Source organism: Micropterus salmoides, unplaced genomic scaffold, assembly GCF_014851395.1.
Source record: "Micropterus salmoides isolate LMB-PRFRI ecotype aquatic unplaced genomic scaffold, ASM1485139v1 Ms_hic_scaffold_2336, whole genome shotgun sequence".
NCBI lineage: Eukaryota > Metazoa > Chordata > Actinopteri > Centrarchiformes > Centrarchidae > Micropterus > Micropterus salmoides.
In genome coordinates this window covers 3,741-9,769 of record NW_024041525.1, presented here as the reverse complement: position 1 = coordinate 9,769, position 6,029 = coordinate 3,741, and the positions used below count along the sequence as shown (strand labels likewise).

Genomic DNA, 6,029 nt, shown 5'->3' with positions numbered 1-6,029 from the left:
GTAATTGCACTTTACTGTTATGATAATGACAAATTTAACAGTAATAGAGACATTTATCCCCTTACTATTGTTATATGACCTTTTCTTAGCCTACATTAACTTGTGTTTAGAAAAGAAAATACCCGCAATCAGTCCTTTAGTCAAAGGTCTCTCTATCTGAATGGTGTTTATCATGTGAAGCACCAACAGAGGGCAGTGATCCCCTTCTAAAGAAGAGGCATGCCTGTGCACAGGAAATCAAACTGTGTGTGTTTGTGTGTGTGTATTTATTATACAGCTGGGTGTGGCTGAGAAAGAATGTGCCTACACTACTCAGTGGGGTGTGGGCAGATGGCGATGGAGGGAGCTGTTACTGCACAAACCTGAAGCCCCACCGAAACCAAAATTTATAAATGAATCTCATTCACAGGACTTCCTCTGTTCTCCTCTCCTCCCCTGGAGTGCTGTCTGTCAACAACTCAACTGCACAATGTAAGAAACATTAGCACAGCTTGCACTGATTAATAATTTTGCCTATATTCAAAATTGAACCCTTCATGCCTTCACTTTGTGCAGTATGATAATGTAATAAATCATTGTAACCGCAGAGGAGTGCATGGTGTGCTTTCACATGTTCAGTAATGCCTTTAAAGCAGTGTTTTTCTTTCTTTAACAGATCCGCTGAATCCACTTCCACAATTTACTTGATTGTAACAGGCTTCTGCTGGTCAGGCGCAGCTAAGTAAGTGGCCGAATTGAATTTCATTCACCTAAACACAAACATTGAAAGGTGCGATGTTTATTCTCACATCTGAAAATTCCACATTTTTCAAAAGATATACAGCCAGTTTCACAATCCACCATCCAGATTTCATTTTCATGAATCGCTTTCATGCTCTTCACACTTGGCTTGTACGTGTGAAAATCCTGACCAAGGAGAAGCCCATGTAACACACATATTTAAATGCAAATACAGGCCCTCTGAATTATCATTTATTATTATCATTATTAGGTAAGCCTTATCCACAGATTTCCACAGGCTAATCAGAATTAACGATGATTCCAAAAGTGTATAAATCGTTATTTTGCACACATTAAAGCACACTTGTCTTCATTACAAGGATATTAGAAAATATCATTTGCTGTCATCAATTTAGCAGATGCTGAATATTAATACTAGAAAGCTTTTGTTCAAATATTTTCTTATTATCTGAACCCATACATGTACAGAGGATCCTCGGGCATCTTCACAAATGTTCTTTCTGAAAGTAGAAATCTGGAGTCATTCATTATGTTCCATGACTTTGTAATTTTATTTTTCATAAGCGCATTCAATAAAAGACATCAATTCATTCAAGTATTCAATTCTACTACATTCATAAGAAACTTGAGAGTATACCTCAACTGAACTGTCACTGGTGGAAAAGTTATCATATTCTTTACTAAAGTTAAATGCAACAATACCATGATGAAAAAATGATTAATGGCCGGTGAAAGTTACGAGTTTAGTTTAGTTGCTGTGTGAACAGTTTGGAAAACCTACGTTCTTGTCTCTAAATAATGCTGGCCAATATTAAATACAAACGAAAAACACTTTGTAAGAACACTTTTGGTACCTATTTGGATACTATTTTTATTTATCGCTACATTTATTTATTTATTATTTTATACAGCCCTCTCAATTAAGAGACCATTCAAAATTTGTCTTAAATCAGTGTCCATTTCATTCCAGTGGCTGGTAAATTCCAACACAGGCGAACATCATTCTACCTAATGAGGTAGTGATTAAAGTGATTAGGCAGGGTGAGGAAAATAAGGGTTAAATTCTGGCGTTACTGTCAGAAGGATACAGTGAACGTCAGGTTGCTTCCACCCTTAAAATTTCAAAGATGCCTGTTCACAACAACAAGGTCAAGCAACAGACAACAAAGCTACAGACTGGCAGAGGGCAAAAACGATTGTCCACTGACCGGGATGACCGCCAACTCATTCGAATGTCACTCAAAAGCCGAAGGATGACACCAAGTGATTTACAACAAGAATGGCAAACAGCAGCTGGAGTGAAGTGCACGGCGAGGACTATTTGAAACAGGATCCAAGGGGCAGGGCTGAGGTCATGCAAAGCTAGAAAAAGGCCCTTCATCAATGAGAAGCAAAGACAAGCCAGGCTAAAGTTTGCAAAACACCATAAGGATTAGACCGTAGAGGACTGGACTAAGGTCATCTCCTCTGACGAGTCCAATTTTCAGCTTGTCCCAACACCTGGTCGTCTAATGGTTAGACGGAGACCTGGAGAGGCCTACAAGCCACAGTGTCTGGGACCCACTGGTAAATTTGGTAGAGGATTGGTGATGATCTGGGGGTGCTTCAGCAAGGCTGAAATTTAGCAGATTTGTCTTTGTGAAGGACGCATGAATCAAGCATTGTACAAGGTTATCTTGGAAGAAAACCAGGATTTCCGAACTCTGAGGATTGTTTCTTCCAGCAGGACAACGCTCCATGCCACACAGCCAGGTCAATCAAGGTGTGGATGGAGTCCCACCAGATCAAGACCCTGTCATGGCCAGCCCAATCTCCAGACCTGAACCCCATTGAAAACCTTGTGAATTTGATCAAGAGGAAGATGGAAGGTCACATAAAGTCACCCGACAGCAATGGGAAAGACTGGTTGAAAATGAAAGCTGTAATTAAAAATCAGGGTTATTCCATCAAATATTGATTTCTGAACTCTTCCTAAGTTAAAATATTAAATGCAAATACTCTGTATAGCGCCTTTCTTGACCACTCACAGCACTTTTACACTACATCGCATTCACACACTGAGCCTAAGTGCTCAGACAGTCAACAGCCATTCGGGGTTCGGTATCTTACCGAAGGACGCTTTGACACGCAGCCTGGAGGAGCCAGGGATTGAACCACCAACCTTCCAATTAACAGGCAACCCGCTCTACCTGCTGAGCCACAGCAGCGCAATTTTAAATTTGTGTTGTTTAAAAATGAATGTTGTTTTCTTTGAATTTGTTAATGTCTGAAAACAAAATAAATAATCTAAATGACAGCTATTTTATTTGCAATCTTTTATACAGGTAACAAACTGAGATTGTGCTCCTACTCTCACCTCAGGTACCTGTATAAAAGATACCTGGGAGCCAGAAATCTTTGTGACTGAGAGGGGTAAAATGAAAATCAATTTATACAATTTTTGACATGGGTTTTTCTAGATTTCTTTGTTGTTATTGTTTCTCTCACTGTTCAAATAAACCTACCATTAAAATTATACACTGATCATTTCTTTGTCCATGGGTAAACTACAAAATATTTTTTCCCTCACTGTATATATATAAAAATACCCCTCTCACCGCTTGTGGGGTGGTATGTGTCATCCTCAAGCTCGGGTCCTCTACCAGAGACCTGGGAGTTTGAGGGTTCTGCACAGTATCTTAGCTTCTTCCTAGGACTGCACTCTTCTGGACAGAGTCTGCGTATTTACTGTATTTTCAGTCTGAGCAGCTCTTATCAACCCACTGTGGGCAGCTGTTTCCAATTTCAATTACACACATAAAGTAATTTGCAGCAGCTAATATGTTTTTGATGGTTGTGCATGGGCACCTAAAGCACTTAGTTAAGGTTAGGAAAAGATTGTGGTCTGATTTAATTCATAAAAAGTCCACAATGACCTGATACACAACATGTTTATTAACATTTAACCAATGCCACGATCTTCTGCAAACCTTAACCAAAGTGCTTTTGTGGCCTAAACCTCACGCTGGTTGCAAACCTTGGTCTGTTTTGCGCTTTACGTCCGCCATCCACCTCCATGCAAATCCAGTATGGTAGATAAATGTAAGGCTTCATTCAATAAAAAATACCTTTACCTGTGAACATAAGCCAGGCAGCAGTTTAGTAACATGTAATTGTAATTATTAGGAGACAGGGTTGGATAAACCAACTACCTGTCCAGCACCAAGCAGCAGACAGACAAAGTTAATGACTGTTGAGACAAATTGGGAATCTTGCAAAATAAACACCCAGATATTTTCCTGAGTGAGGACCACAAAGAGGGCTAAAGGGAGAGTAACTGTTAGATGTGTCAGATGAAAAAAAAAGAAAGATGTTTCAGATGAATGGAAACACAACTCCAAATGAATGCTAATCTAATGTGTGTGTGTGTAAGTAGGTAATTGTTGACACATTACTCATAACAACTTTGTAAGCCAGGGATACGTGGCGGCTGTGTATCTGAAAGACAATGGCCAAAATTCTATTGATGCAGCTATGAGAAAACAGTCAGAATACCTCTCACACACCACATAAAAATGTGTCCCTACTACCTACAGTAGTTGTGTCATGTCACTACAATTGACCATGTTTTCATGTCTTTACCCTGTGATCTGTGTAGGTGTATCGGCTACACGCCCAATCTCTCGATTCTGCTGGAAGGCTGCCAGCCACAGGTCACATGACCTGGAAGAAAAAACCTGGGAGACTTTTGGGATCCCTATTCGGTCAGACTCACCTTCTTATCGTTATTGCTTGCACACACCATGAGTAACATGATCGATGGGTCGCTCTATTCTGATTTAAAGCCAGCGGTTAGAGACGCTCGGCTTGCTTTGTGTGCAGAAACACAGGCTTTACCAAGGCAACCCATGTTGTGCATAAAGCAACTAACACAAACCTGATAGATGTTTCTTTTCTCATCTGTTGCAACCTCTCTTTTCATGTCTCATTTTTTTCATTGGGCTTTAGCATGGGCTGGCTATCAACCTGAAGGGAAGTCCAAAGGCTGATGAACTGGTCTGTGTCTGTGTGAGACCGCATTGCTCTGGTGTCCTATATGCCCTGGGAACACAACACCCAGAGCAAATCTGGTGAGTAATGACACTTATTTGATTTGTCAATGGTGAATTGATGGGATTCTCTCCCTTCCATTTCAGAGACTTTCAAGCAAGCAGGTGTCCTTGCTTTGAAGTTTTAGACTGGATGATGGTTGATGAGGGCTGGGCCACCGACACTGACATGCATGAGATGATTTTGAATTAGCCTTGCCTTCCAGTGTATCACTTCGTTTGGTTGGGAGGCAAATTAGACAACTGGGAATATTTGTATAGTTTCTCACAAACAGAGCAGATCTTTAATGTTTATGAATACACATCAAATAATGCTCACCATTTCTTCTTTATTTTATCCTTATTCCATTTTCTGTAGGGCTGTCCCCGACTAAGGATTTACATAGTCTCTTTTCATTCAACCTACACTGTAAATTTACAGCTAAACTGAGGCTTTTTGAAGACCTTTTTTTTCTCTCTCTCTCTCTCGCCATTCACCTGTCTTGCGCAGACTTTTACGTGCATTACTGCTGCCGACAACTGCATGCACGTCGCAGTTCCCTGCGGGTCTATTTCAAGTAGCCGGCTATTTAAATAAAATATTCTTTATGTGGTTCATCAACGGTGATAAATTATCCGAAAGCCCAGAGAGGCACGAACAACTCGGCACAACACCGTGAAGCTGTGGCTTTTTCTTTTTACATGTTTATTTACAGCATTAATGCTTCAACTGTGACATTGACAGTCGAATTAGGCTCCGCCCATCGAATCTTCGACTATTCGGGGTCAGCCCTAATTTTCTGCCTGCCTGTCTAAATGTCTCAATTTCTTTTCCTGCTGGATAAAGTAACAAGGCATATATATCTCTTTTCTGTTCCACCAGCCTCTGTAACAACCTGACGCAGTAGACTATGTTGTGTGGACAATTTGTGAGTAATTCTTTAAGTGTATTTATTGTTTATGTAGCAGCAGGCAGATATCCATGGTTTGTTTACACAATTAGCTGGTTTCACACTCCTCCACTGATTGGTGGCAGATAAGTGTCAGGACATGTAGTAATGTGGCAACAAAATCAAGGAAGAAGAATGTTAACCAATGGTATATGAATGTAATAAACTCAGATTAGAAAAAACAACTTGCAAACCATATTTGTACCCAATTAATTTTTTTCTTAAATCTTAGGTTTTTATTCTGATTCTTTTTTTATCAAATCAACTTTCT

At 40.0% G+C, this 6,029-nt stretch overlaps 1 long non-coding RNA gene across 1 annotated transcript; it reads left to right on the top strand.

Moving 5' to 3' along the window:
- The first annotated feature begins 331 nt into the window (after positions 1-331).
- Positions 332-5,744, top strand: LOC119918661. The gene is made up of 5 exons (XR_005447476.1): positions 332-471; positions 656-721; positions 4,379-4,484; positions 4,729-4,850; positions 5,692-5,744. It is a non-coding gene; the product is annotated as an uncharacterized LOC119918661 (long non-coding RNA).
- Positions 5,745-6,029: the final 285 nt, after the last annotated feature.